A 15,051-nucleotide genomic window follows, 5' to 3' on the forward strand; every position below is an offset into this window, starting at 1 on the left:
GTTGTTTCTTTTTTTTTCGTTGTGGGGATAACTTGAGAGCATGTTGCTTTCGACATTTTTTGTGGTCTTGACAAAAAAAAGGGGTTCCTACCACACCATTACCTACTCTTGACAATGCATGCCCGTTCCCCGGCTTGAGGTTGAGACTGGCAACTACTAAATGCCAAGTTAACAAAGAAATTAAGCTGAAGAAAATTGCTCAATTAAAAGGAAGCTGCTTGTAAGTTTAATGAACTTAGAAAGTAATTTCAAACATAGTTTTTAATTATCCAGTGCTTTGGTGAAAGAGGGAGGCAGAGGGGACCAAGAAGAATGGGACAGCAACACATGCCGTAGTTCTAGCCCTCAGGACTCCCCAAGACAAAATCACACAAACTTTGTAATTAAAATTCTTGCATGGGAAAAACGTAACATTGTGTGACTAACAATAAATGGCATGGCAAAAAGGTAGCACTAACAACAACTCAAATAACAACAGCAACAACATCAAAAACATGTAAATTTTAATTTGTTATCTGAAAATGATCAAATCCTGAAGTAGCACCACTTTACCTTTAAGCATCGAACAAGAAGATCCCATAAGAAGACCCCCATTGAACTTTTCAAGATGAGATTTGGGCGAAGGATGTGAGCCAAAGTATATGCATATAGGTGACTACATGAGAGATTTGAAAATGTCTTAAAATACCGCAAATATCTCTGTGAGAATGTAATGTTGACCTAATTACATGCTAAGTTTCCAAAACTTAAAAATGTCGTAAATGGGTGAACCGATTAAAGGGAATTTTGTATGGAACTTCATACAGAGAGTGCCAGAAAAAATTTCTTATTTGAAAAACTTCCTAGCGGTGAGTTGGGCGGGGACGCGGTCAAGAGAGGGCGCATTTAGAGGGGGAAGTCCCCAACATTGTTTCTCTCTCAAATCGGTTGCCAGTAAAAGCGTGCTAAGTTCGACAGGGCCGAATCTCGGGAACCCACCACCATGTACTTTGTTAAAACATGGGAGCTGTATCTGATTATAGACCGAATTGGACCGTACTTGGCACAGTTGTTGAGAGTCACAACAGGAAATATGTCAAATCGGGATATCTGTTTATATGGGAGCTATATTAGGTTATAAACCAATTAAGACCGTACTTGGTACAGTTGTTGGTAGTCATAACAGAACTCTATGTGCAAAATTTCAGCCAATTCGGATGAAAATTGCGGCTTCCAAGGGCTCAAGAAGTCAAATCTGTAGATCGGTTTATATGGGAGCTATTGGGTTGCCCAAAAAGTAATTGCGGATTTTTCATATAGTCGGTGTTGACAAATTTTTTCACAGCTTGTGACTCTGTAATTGCATTCTTTTTCCTTTCAGTTATCAGCTGCTACTTTTAGCTTGCTTTAGAAAAAAGTGTAAAAAAAGTATATTTGATTAAAGTTCATTCTAAGTTTTGATAAAAAATGCATTTACTTTCTTTTAAAAAATCCGCAATTACTTTTTGGGCAACCAATATATCAGGTTATAAACCTATTTGAACCATACTTGGCACATTTGTTGGAAGTCATAATAGAACGCTATGTGCAAATTTTCAGCGAAATCGGATGAAAATTGAGGCTTTGAGGCTCAAAAAGTCAAATCGGGAGATGGGATTATATGGGAGCTATATCCAAATCTGAACCAATATGGCCCATTCACTATCTCCAATGACCAACATCAATATTAAGTATCTGTGCAAAATTTCAAGCGTCTAGCTCTACGCGTTCGATCGCTATAGTGATTTCGGCAGACGGACGGACGGACATGGCCAGTTCGACTCAGAATATCGAGACAATAAAGAATATATACCTTTTGGGGTCCTAGATCAATACATCGAGGTGACGGAATGACTAGATTAGTATACCTCCATCATATGGTGGTGGGTATAAAAGTTATGAAGTTTTAAGCTTTTTTTTGCAAATTTTTATACCCTCCATCATGGGGTGGGGGGTATACTAATTTCGTCATTCTGTTTGTAACTACTCGAAATATTCGTCTGAGAGTCCATAAAGTATATATATTCTTGATCGTCGCGACATTTTATGTCGATCTAGCTATGTCCGTCCGTCTGTCTGTCGAAGGTACGCTAACTTTCGAAGGATTAAACCTAGCCGCTTGAAATTTTGCACAAATACTTCTTATTAGTGTAGGTCGGTTGGTATTGTAAATGGGTCATATCGGTCCATGTTTTGATATAGCTGCCATATATACCGATCTTGGGTCTTGACTTCTTGAGCCTCTAGAGTGCGCAATTCTTATCCGGTTGGGATGAAATTTTGCACCACGTGTTTTGTTATGATATCCAACAACTGTGCTGAGTATGGTTCTAATCGGTTCATAACCTGATATAGCTGTCATTTAAACCGATCTTTGGTCTTGACATCTTGAGCCCCTAGAGGGCGCAATTCTTATCCGATTTGAATGAATTTTTGCACGAAGTATTTTGTTATGATATCCAACAACTGTGCCAAGTATGGTTCAAATCGGTTCATAACCTGATATAGCTGTCATATAAACAGATCTGGGGACTTGACTTCGTGAGCTTCTAGAGGGCGCAATTCTTATCCGATTGGAATGAAATTTTGCACCACGTGTTTTGTTATGATATCCAACAACTGTGCTGAGTATGGTTCTAATCGGTTCATAACCTGATATAGCTGTCATTTAAACCGATCTTTGGTCTTGGCATCTTGAGCCCCTAGAGGGCGCAATTCTTATCCGATTTGAATGAATTTTCGCACGAAGTATTTTGTTATGATATCCAACAACTGTGTCAAGTATGGTTCAAATCGGTTCATAACCTGATATAGCTGTCATATAAACCGATCTGGGATCTTAACTTTTGAGCCTCTAGAGGTCGCAATTATTATCCGATTTGTCTGAAATTTTGTGCGACGGATCCTCTCATGACTATCAACATACGTGTTTATTATGGTCTTTTCTTATATCCTTTTTTTGCCTAAGAAGAGATGGCGGGAAAAGGACTCGAAAAATGCGATCCATGGTGGAGGGTATATAAGCACGCTTTTAGTTGTTTTTGTTGAAATTTTGCCGTCAGTTACTATTTTTTTAATGTTTACATCAAAATCAGTTTTTGTCAAAACTTTCATCATTTGTATTTCCAAAAATTTTCATTATACGCTTTTTAGTGCAAATGATATTTTTTTGTATGTACTACCCCATATATGGGTCTAGCATATACGTAGTTGCCATGACGATTGACTCTCCATCTCGCATATACTCGTACGTATGTATGTTTGGCAGAGCAGACCTAATACAGGCAGAAAGACAATGCCTTTGATGTTGTTATTAAATCGTTAGTCTATACACAATGAGTTGCTCCTGTTTAGGGACAAGAGAAAGGGGAACATTGTTGGGAATAAGCAATTGTGAAGAACACATTGCAAATTGTAACTACATAACATCATTAGGTGTCGTAAATCTGCGCTCTGGCAACATTCTACACTGGCCAGATACATTCAAACACACACAAACACTTTCATTTAATGCGTTATAAAGCGATTTTAGATTGGTGTTGTTGTTGTTTACTGTTCGAAAATTTGCAAATAACCGCCACAAATTCATTGACTACTAAATGGCAACTCCATTGGCAGTGGCAGCAAAAGTAGCCTTCTGACATAGCGACCAACTAGACTGTCGACCATCAGCTATGCCGTAAAATTGAATATCAAATTTTGACAGAAACCCGAGACATTCGCTGCTGCAGTTGAAGTCTACTCGTATATTGGCATTCGATAAACAAGTACAGGGCCATCATTTACTGCCTCACTACGATGGTGGTGGTTTGAATACGAAATGTTTGCAAACAGAAATTTTTAATGGCATTTTTACACGGACAAAAATGCTATTTTATATAAAATAGAAATGGAATGGTTTCAACAGAGGTTTATATATATTTTGTTAAACGGCCAAGGGTTTTATAAAGGCGATTTTGTGTAACATATTATGGCCAAACGGCTGAATGAATTTTAATGAAATTGGCATCAATCGAAATATATTTTTTCCGGAGAAGTGACGAATATATATAAAAATTAGTTTTCCGAAAAGAAAATCCATGAAAATGAGGAGTTAATTTTCAATAAAAGAAGAAGCATAAACACAGCAAATTGCTTCATGTTCAAGTTTTCGCCTGTTAGGGCGAAGATCATTAAATTTCATGACGAGCTAATGATAGGAGATTTTCTTTGCAAATGGAAAAGGAAAGCCAGAGATCGCAACACACACCAACCACTATGGGACGCGTTTCGTCTTTAGTTAGAAGTCTTATCAACCATTTAAGATGTAATGGCCGTACGTTGGTATGTTGCATTTGTATCGTATTCATTGCGAAAACGCCTCTATGATACAATTACCACATTAAACAACCTGTCTCGACAACCTGTCTATTAGCTGTACTTTTCCTAATGCATGTGTTATCGTGTAAACACAGACATGGTGCACATGATTCTGGGCATATGTTGGAAGTTGTATTGATAGCTTCGAACGCTAGACAACGGCAACGGCTCTCGCTGTTGCTCCGTGTGTCCAGGTTCGAATATCGGCCAGGCTCTGCCGATTTTTTTCTTTTTAAAATTTTAGTTTGTTAGGGCGGAGATCATTAAATTTCACAATTTTTTTATCGTTTCTCTTTCGAGGCGAGCTAAATGATCGAAGATTTTGGTTGTTGTTTTTTTTTTTTTATAAAGCATTCGTTATGTGTGTGAATGCAAAATCATAGGTGGAAATTTTAGTGATGAGAGGAAGAGAAACAAATGATGCGAGAGAAAGAATATCACTATTTAGGTAAGGGTGTTGTGGGGGTGTCATGTGCGTGGCCTTTCTTGGCATGTAGGTCATCCAACTCCTTAAGGCGTGCGAGGCTTTTGCATATTTGTTGTTGTGGTTTGTATATGTTTGCTGAGGCTGCACAACAAAGCAAAAAATTTTATGACTACAGGTCATAAAAGCGAGTTTGTGGTACATATTACGACCAAATGGCTGAATAGAATTTAATGAAATTGGTATCAATTGAAATATATTTTTCCAGAGATGTGCAGAGTATATATGAAAATAAATTTTCCGAAATTAAAATCCAATTAAAATATATTTTTCCAGAGATGTGCAGAGTATATATGAAATTAAATTTTCCGAAATTAAAATCCATGAAAATGAGGAATTAATTTTCAATAAAAGAAGAAGAAGCAGTAACACAGCTAATGTATGTTGCTTTTTTCTTAACCATCCTTTATTTGTGTGAAGGCAAAGCCATAGGTGGGAGTATTAACGGTAAGAATGAGAGAGGTGACTGGTATGTGCGAGAGAAAGAGCATGCTAAAAGAGGTCACTATTGGGATGCGGGTGTGTGGTGGTGATGATGCGTGTGACCCTAAATGGTTTTCTTTGGCATTAAGGTCAGTCAGTACCTTAAGTTGCAGCTATGGACTATAACGTTTGCGGTAAAATATGTTGGCAACGGTAAAATACAACTTTGGCAACGCAATACCACATGCACCAGCAAATAGTGGCCACATGCACTTACAAATAGTGGGGGAGAGTATAAACAAGCAAAAGAAAGAGGGTGCAGTATTTTTGCTTACATTATGTGATGGATCACTCATGTTTTAAGTAAAGAAGTAATAGCGTGCAAAGTTCGGCCGGGCCGAATCTTATATACCCTCCACCATAGATAGCATTTGTCGCGCTATCTCTTTTTAGGCAAACACAGAATAATGAATAGGAACTGTTATGCCATTGGAGCTAAATCAAGTTATTGTCTGATTCGAACCATAAATGAATTGAATGCTGAACATTGTAGAAGTCATTGGGTAATATTGCAGTCCATTTGGATAAGGATTGCGCCTTGTAGGGGCAAAAGGCAAAATCGAGAGATCGTTTTATATGGGTGCTGTATCAAGCTATGGATCGATTCAGATCATATTGGACACGTATGTTGAAGGTAATGGGAGAAGCCGTTGTACAAAATGTCTGCCAAATCTAATGAGAATTGCGTCCAAGAAGTCAAGACACAAGACCGGTTTATATGGCAGTTATATCAGGTTATGAACCTATTTGAATCATACTAAGCACAGTTATTGGAAGTGATACAAAAACACAACGTGCAAAATTTCAGTCAAATCGGACGAGAATTGCAGCTATAACAAAACATTATCTAATTTGGCCCATTTACAATCCCAACCGACGTACACTAACAAAAAGAATTTGTGAAAATTTTCAAGCGCCTAACTTTACTTCTTCGAGAGTTAACGTGCTTTCGATAGACACACGGACAGACATGGTTAGGTCGACTTAAAACGTCATGACGATCAATAATACATATACTTTATGGGGACATAGAAGCATATTTTGAGGTGTTACAAACAGAATGATGAAATTAGTATACCCCCATCCTAAGGTGGAGGTTCTTTAATTTGGCCCAGATCGGTTCATATTTGGATATAGCTGCCATATAGACCAATCTCTCGATTAAAAGTCTTGGCCCCATAGAAAGCACATATATTATCCGATAGAGGCCACCGTAGCGCAGAGGTTAGCATGTCCGCCTATGACGCTGAAAGCCTCGGCTCGAATCCTGGCGAGACCATCAGAAAATTTTCAGCTGTGGTTTTTCACTCCTAATGCTGGAAACATTTGTAAGGTACTATGCCATGTGAATTTCTTTGCGGTTTCTTTGGATTTCATGGATTTTCATACATTTGAACAAGAAGTGCCTCCTATAGGTACTCAAGCCATCATATCGAAATATATGTTAATATGGGAGCTATATCAGATTTTTGATCGTTTCGGGCCATACTTGGCACGGCTGGTGAAATCATAGCAGAAAACATTATGCAAAATGTCATCCAAATTGCATATGAATTGTGTCCTCTAGAGACCCAAGAAGTCAAGTCGAGAGAGACGATTATATGGGAGCTATATCAAGTTATGGACCAATTTGGACTAAACCTGGCACAGTTGCTGGACAAAACGCCAAATGCGAAATTTCGACCAAATCGGATAAGATTTGCGCCCTCCAGAGGTTCAAGAGCCAAATCGGGACATCGGTTTATATAGGAGATATATATTAACATAGACCACCTTGGTCCATTTACAATCCCAGTTGACCTATTGGATTGCCCAAAAAGTAATTGCGGATTTTTCATATAGTCGGCTTTGACAAATTTTTTCACAGCTTGTGACTTTGTAATTGCATTCTTTCTTCTGTCAGTTATCAGCTGTTACTTTTAGCTTGCTTTAGAAAAAAAGTGTAAAAAAAGTATATTTGATTAAAGTTCATTCTAAGTTTTAATAAAAATGCATTTACTTTCTTTTAAAAAATCCGCAATTACTTTTTGGGCAACTGCAAGCGGCTAGCAAGTTAGTGTGCTTTCGACTGACGGATGGACATGGGTTAATCGACTTTGAATGTGAAGACGAATGTATAAATCGATCTCCTGATTATACTTGTTGAGCCTTGATCGAATTTTGACCTTGATCGAATTTAGCACGATTTTTCAAGTTTAAGACTGTAGCGTGACTTAAACAGAAAGATGGATGGATGGGCAGACAGACGGATGGATAAGCGGACGAACGGACAAACGCATACGGCTAGATCGTCTTAGATTTTTACGACTAGCAAGACTTAATATATCTTATAGGTTGAAAATGGATATTTCTAATTGTTGCAATCCGAATGATATATGTCAACTTTCATTTACAACTGGCCTCATGACATTTGGTTGGTGCACGAAGTACCAAACACTTCCCACATGAAACCCATCGTACGACCAGGATAGTCGAAATTCTACTGAAACTTAGAATGCGGCATACAGTCAGTAGCAAATCTACAAGGAAAAAGAGGTGTCGGGAAAAAAAATTATATAGAAGGAAAGGATATGGCTGAAGAACAACAAGGCAGCAGGAGCCGATGGGTTATCAGCTTAACTATTTTGAAGCGGAAGAAATACGCTGATGTGCACTCCTATAATCCCGCCTACGTCGTATGGTTAGGAGAACACATACTCGATTATTGAAACCTCAGCATACTTTTACAGTACACAAAAAAAGGGAGTATGTGCCAACTATGAAGGGTAAGTCTCCTTGAGTCAACGTAATAATTGGGCCTCAAAAAGTGAGTTTTTGACTTGGTAGGCCTTTTGAGGTTCTTTCGTCTCCTTCGATGTCCATGTACAAATTCTATAAGGGATAGTAAATCCACGATTACAGTATGTTGAAGGAGGGATAAGACCACTCAGGTATTTTCCGTCAAACACCCTTAACTTACGAATGGGTAATCCTATCGACCACCATTTTTTTTAAGTACTCTAAACCCAATTTCACTGAATTTTTTCTTTTGATAAGCTTTCTTACATCCAAGCCAAATATAAGACAGAAAGGTTTATGACTTGCTATAGTTCCAATATACAGCGATATCCCAAATTGTACCAATCAAACTTTCTCTTCGGAGTGAGGCATACTTCTTACTGATTTAGGTCGTTGGGGATTGCAAATGGGCCATATCGGTTCGGGTTTGGATAAGCGCGGAGTGTTTTGTTATGTCTTCCAACAAGAGGCCTTAGTACAGTTCAAATCGGTCTACAACCTGATAGGGATACCATATAAGGCAATTTCCCGATTTGAGATCATGAGCCCCTGAAATGTTGTACATTTTTTTAGACAATTGTCGAAGATTTTTCTACAAATATTTTTTCAGTGCTCCTTTCATAGCCTCAAGTACAGACTTCAATTGATGGATAGCAAGTTAATGGCTACCTAGGGAAAACATAAGCAAAAATAAACATCATTTTGAATAAAACTTTGCAATGAGCATACAAAGTATGCACTCCATCTCTCTCTCTCTCTCTCTTTATTTCCTCAACTATGTACACTCTGGCAAAAACACACAGAAAACATAGAAAAAACCCCAAATGAAGTTGAGGCATAAGCAACGACCCATAAACACAAATACACGAATGTAGCACACCAATACATCTGTCAAATTTGCATTCTGAAAGGCCAGAAGCTTCCAATAATGACAACAACAAAAGAAAGTCTTAAATCAAATTAAGTTCTATAGCTACTGAACAGAATATTGACGCAAAGCACTTCAATGAAGTTTAAGATGATCCCCCCATGAAGTCCTTATGTGCCCTCTTACAAGTACGAGCAGGAAGGCATTCATTTTTGCCGTTATTTGCATTCTGCGACATTTGTCCTGTCACTCAGACTGCACCGGCAATGCATGAGATCTCATGTCAATCCAATGGACCCGGGATTTTGAGGGAAATGACAATGGGGCACGTACAGCATCCTGCTACATTTTGCTCTAATCATTGAGCCATTGAGCATATCCATATACGGGAGTATGACATTGTGCTGGATGACAGAGCTAAGCCCGTACGAACAACAATATGAGATGACACTAATGTGATTGCTAGTTAGATGAAGCCCATGCACGCTGCCATGTATTAGACACTATTTTGGAATTAGTCCATATTGATGGGAAGGAATACACTCACACTCACGACATCTCAATGAGAGGGTACAGGGGAAGCCAATACCGTCTTCATTGTATCAAATGTGGAAGGAGACATTTTGCCTAATTAGGGGTTTTGAAGGAAGTCACAAAGGACCTTGCATCATTGCTGCATTTAAGGAGATCTTATTTCTGAAGCAGTTGTCATAGCACACTCATAAAATCTTCAAAATTGCTGTGAAAGAGGACACTTATACACTTTGACGGACAACAAATGCGACCTATACCTTAATTGGAACATTAATATGAGCAGACAGACGGACATGGTTCGATTCGATTTTCGTACGAATCGTCGCTGGCTTGCTGGCGTAGTCGTTGGCTCACAGAAAATAGTCTCACGGCATCAACTCGCATGACCGAGGCGGCCAATTTACTCGACCATTTCGTAAAATTAATTGATTGCGACATTCGTTGTGTGGCTTGTGGTGCCGGCCTGTTGGAACCACAAGTCCTCCAAGTCCGTATCATCCTATTGGGTCCAAAAATAATCTGTTATCATTAAACTATAGCGATTCCCATTCACAGTAACGTGCCGGTCTTGATCATCACGGAAGAAGTACGGCCCAATGACGCCGCCGGCCCATAAACCGCACTAAACCGTAATTTTTTCGGCATGCATTGGTGACTCATGGAGTACGTGTGGATTGTTGTCTCACCAATAACGCATATTTTGCTTGAATGCGATTTTATTTATTTTTATACCCTCCATCGAAGGATGAGGGTATATTCATTTTGTCATTCCGTTTGCAACACATCGAAATATCAATTTCCGACCCTATAAAGTTCCGTCCGTCTGTCTGTTGAAATCACGCTACAGTCTTTAAACATAGAGATATTGAGCTGAAATTTTGCACAGATTCTTCTTTTGTTCTTAAGCAGATTAATTTCGAAGATGGGCTATATCGGACTATATCTTGATATAGCCCCCATAAAGACCGATCCGCCGATTTAGGGTCTTAGGCCCATGAAAGCCACATTTATTATCCGATTTTGCTGAAATTTGGGACAGTGAGTTTTGTTGGGGCCTTTAACATCCTTTGTCAATTTGGCTTAGATCGGTCCAGATTTGGATATAGCTGCCATATAGACCGATCCTCCGATTTAGGGTCTTAGGCCAATAAAAGCCACATTTATTATCCGATTTTGCCGAAATTTGGGACAGTGAGTTGTGTTAGGCCCTTCGACATCCTTTGTCAATTTGGCCCAGATCGGTTCAGATTTGGATATAGCTGCCATATAGACCGATCTCTCGATTTAAGGTTTTGGACTTATAAAAGGCGCATTTCTTGTCCAATGTCTCCAAAACCTAGGACAGTGAGTAAGGTTAAGCCCCTTGACATACTTCTGCAATATGGCACAGATCGGTCCAGATTTGGATATAGCTGCCATATAGACCGATCTCTCGGTTTTAGGTTTTGGGGCCATAAATGGCGCATTGATTGTCCCATTTTTGCCGAAATTTGGGACAGTGAGTTGTGTTAGATCCTTCGACATCCTTCGTTAATTTGGCTCAGATCGGTGCAGATTTGGATATAGCTATCATATAGATCGATGCTCCTATTTCGAGCCTTTACATATATACCCGAGGTGGTGGGTATCCAAAGTTCGGCCCGCTTAAAAAGACTTATATTTTGAACAATGACTTGTACTTATAAGGTTTTGGTCCAAATCGGAACATATTTCGATATATAGGTATAAGGTATGCATTTTTCCCCGGATTTTGACGGAAGGTGGTTTAAATATATACCCGAGGTGGTGGGTATCGAAAGTTTTTACTTGTTTTACCCTTCGCCATATGTAGGGGTATATTCCGTTTGCATCATGTCGAAATATAGATTTCCAACTCTGTCTATCCGTTCGTTGTAATCACGCAACTGCTTTCAAAATTTCGAGATAATCAGCTGAAATTTAGGATAGATCCACATTTTTGCCATACGCAGGTTGTTTTCTTGATCGAGTCTATAGCTCTTTTCCGGTTTAGGTCTTGAACCCATTGGTTGGAAGTATACTAATCTAGTCATTCCGTTTGTAACACCTCTAAATATTGATCTAAGACATTCGTCTTACATCGTCTAGACATTCTGAGTCGATTTGGCCATGTCTGTCCGTCTGTCTGGCGAAATGACAACAGCGGTCGAACCCGTAAAGCTAGCCGCTTGAAATTTTGCACAGATACTTACTATTGATGTAGGTCGTTGGGGATTGCAAATGGGCCATATCGTTTCAGATTTAGATGCAGCTCCCATATAAACCGATCTTCCGATTTGACTTCTTGAGACCTTACAAGCCGCAATTTATGTCCGATTTGATTGAAACTGTGCCAATTACGGTTCAAATCGGCTTATAACCTGATATATCTCCCATATAAACCGATCTCCCAATTTGACTTCTTGAGCCATTACAAGCCTCAATTTGTGTCCGATTTGCCGGAAATTTTGCGTGCTCTTTTCTGTTTTGACTTCCAACAACTGTGTTAAGTACTCTTCAAATCAGTATATAACCTGATATAGCTCTCATGAAAACCGGTCTCTCGATCATCTTTGTTCGGTTCCTAAAAGCTTTAATTTTTGCTGGCTTGACAGAAGTTTGGTATGTTGAATGAAATTATTCCCTTCAACTAAATTAATTTTGTATACATTTTGAGGTGGGATTCCAAGATTAGACCAGTTCGAACTTAGCGCGCTTTTACTTGCTGTCTAATTTAGCTGAAATTTTACCCTTTAAGGTCGATCTTTTGATTTTGGGTCTTGAACCCATAGAAGGCCTCTTTTTTATACGATTTCACCATTTATATTCATAATCGTGAGTTTTATTAGGCTCCTGGATACCGTTGTCGAGTATGGTCAAAATCTGATCATATTTGGAAGTAGATAGCATAAAGACCAATCTCCCGATTTAAGGTCTTCCGCCCATAGAAAGTGAATTTTTTACACGATTTCGCGGAAATTACGAACAGTTATGGTCCATATGCCGACAGTTATGGTCCACATCGGACTACATTTTGTAAAAAGCTGTGATGTATACCGATCTCCTGATTCGGAGCTCAGAGTTTATAAAAGGCGCATGTTTAACCGATTTAGGTGTAAATTACATCATGGGGTTGTAGTGAATCCTTCAACATCTGTGATATGTTGCAGATTCGACTATATTTGGATAAAGTGGCTATATAGACCGATCTCCATATAAAGGTTTTTGAGTTTATAAAAGCCACATTTTTATACCCACCTATAGTGGTGGGTGGGAGCTTACTAATTTAGTCCGTCCGTCCGTCTGTCTGTGTAAATTATGAAAACGATCGAACGCAAACAGCTAGCCGATCGAAATTTTGTACAGATACTTCTTATTAACGAAGGTCGTTGGGGATTCCAAATGGGCCATATCGGTTAAGATCTGGTCCTACGACGTAAGTTCTTACAACCCTATGAGGCACAACTATTGTCCGAATGAGCTGAAATTTTGCAAAAATCGGCCCTGCCGAACGTAGCACGCTTTATTTTTTTATTTGGGAACAGAAACTCTGTCTTTTTATTTCTCCATTTAACCCCCCATTAAACATTGTACACACTTTTACTTTTTTAAACGCTTCCACCACTTGCCATCGTTTTAAGTGAAGTTTTCACTTTTTTTAATTAAAAGTCATCGAAATGCTGTCGTTTCATTTCCCCCTTTTCAATTTGGGTGCGGAAAAAGACTTTTGATGGCGTACATGGTCATCACCTTTTTGGAGAAATTGCGTTGAGTAATTTTTTTTTTTTTGATGGAATACCTCAACTCCAAACCATTTCAGATTTCAGATTTCGTAGTCAAAGTGAAAATTGAACTTTTATTTTGGCTTACTATGTGATTTTTTCCATTAATATTGTGTGGAATTTTATCCCCTTGTAGTTGGATTTCTGTGCAAAAGCGACTGTTAAAATCATTTTTAAATACAATTTAAACGCCATCGAAACGAACAAGTGGAGAAGGGTTTTAAAAACTTTGAATGAGGTGGCAGCATCTGAACATAGTCGACCTTAAAAGTAGCTCTTCCTTGAAATGTCAGGCCCATAAATTTCAGAATGAAGTCTTTATAAGAGGTGATGTCCAGTTAAGGGTATATATAGCGGACATAGTCACTTCGAATTCAAATATTAATACGAAATGTTGTACCGCCAATTTTTAGGCTGAACTCATTCAAACAAAATCTTTGAATGCAAATATTTACATCAAATAGACAAACATTGGATTTTTATGAAACTTTAAAAAAGTATGTTTCAGTCTTTATGGTCCCCATTTCACACTATTGTCAGCGTAGAGTGTATTTTGCACACCACAACGACAACAATCGATTGACACAATTTTGCCTTAAAGGCAGAGAAACAGACTGAATGTCAACCAGTCAGTCATATATTCCATCGAAATGGAAACATAACAAAGTGGCTGAATGAATGATAAACGATGAATGAAGGCCAACGACAGGAATACAAAACAATGCTGAGTTTAAAAATACAAAACAATTGAGGCAATAATGTTTGTTGCCTGCCATAAATTGAACACCCATCGGCCTAAAAAGAACGATATCCATTTGCATTGTTCGAATATACTCAAAATTAAGATGATAAAAACTAAGTAAATTGTTTAAAAAAGGGTAAAGCGGATGGCAAACATCTATATTCAATAAAGCTTTATATTCAAACCAAGCTAGGCTAATGTTAGGTTGAACAGGCTATATAACCTGCTAAAACTACCCTCCAACTACATACAACTACACTTCAACTACCCTTTAACTACCCTACAAATATCCTGCAACTTCCCTACAACTACTTTACAGTTACCAAACAACTACCTTACAGCTACCCTATAACTACCCTACAACTACCCCACATTTACCTTACAACCCTTACAATTACAACTACACTGCAACTACCATACAACTACTATACAACTACCATACAAATACCATACAGCTACCATACAACTACCATACAACTACCATACAACTACCCTAAAACTACCCTACCACTACCTTACAACAACCCCACATTTACCCTTTAACTACCCTATAACTACATTACAACTACCCTACAACAACTACCCCACAACTATCCTACATCTACCATTTAACTACCCTAGAACTACCCCACATTTACCCTACAACTACCCTTCAATTATCCTACAACTACCCCACAACTAAACTACAACTACCCTTCAACTACCCTACAACTAACATACAACTACCCTACAATTATCCTACAACTAACTTACAACTACCCTATAACTACCCTACAACTACCCCACATTCATCCCACAACCCCTACAATTATAACTACACTACAATTACCATACAACTACCCTACCACTACCCTACAAATGCCCCACAACTACCCCATATTTACCCTTTAACTACCCTCTAACTACATACAACTACCCGACCACTACCCTACAACTACCCCACATTTACCCTTTAACTACCCTCTAACTACATTACAACTACCCTACAACAACTCTTCAACTAGCC

This window comes from Stomoxys calcitrans, chromosome 5 (assembly GCF_963082655.1).
Source record: "Stomoxys calcitrans chromosome 5, idStoCalc2.1, whole genome shotgun sequence".
NCBI lineage: Eukaryota > Metazoa > Arthropoda > Insecta > Diptera > Muscidae > Stomoxys > Stomoxys calcitrans.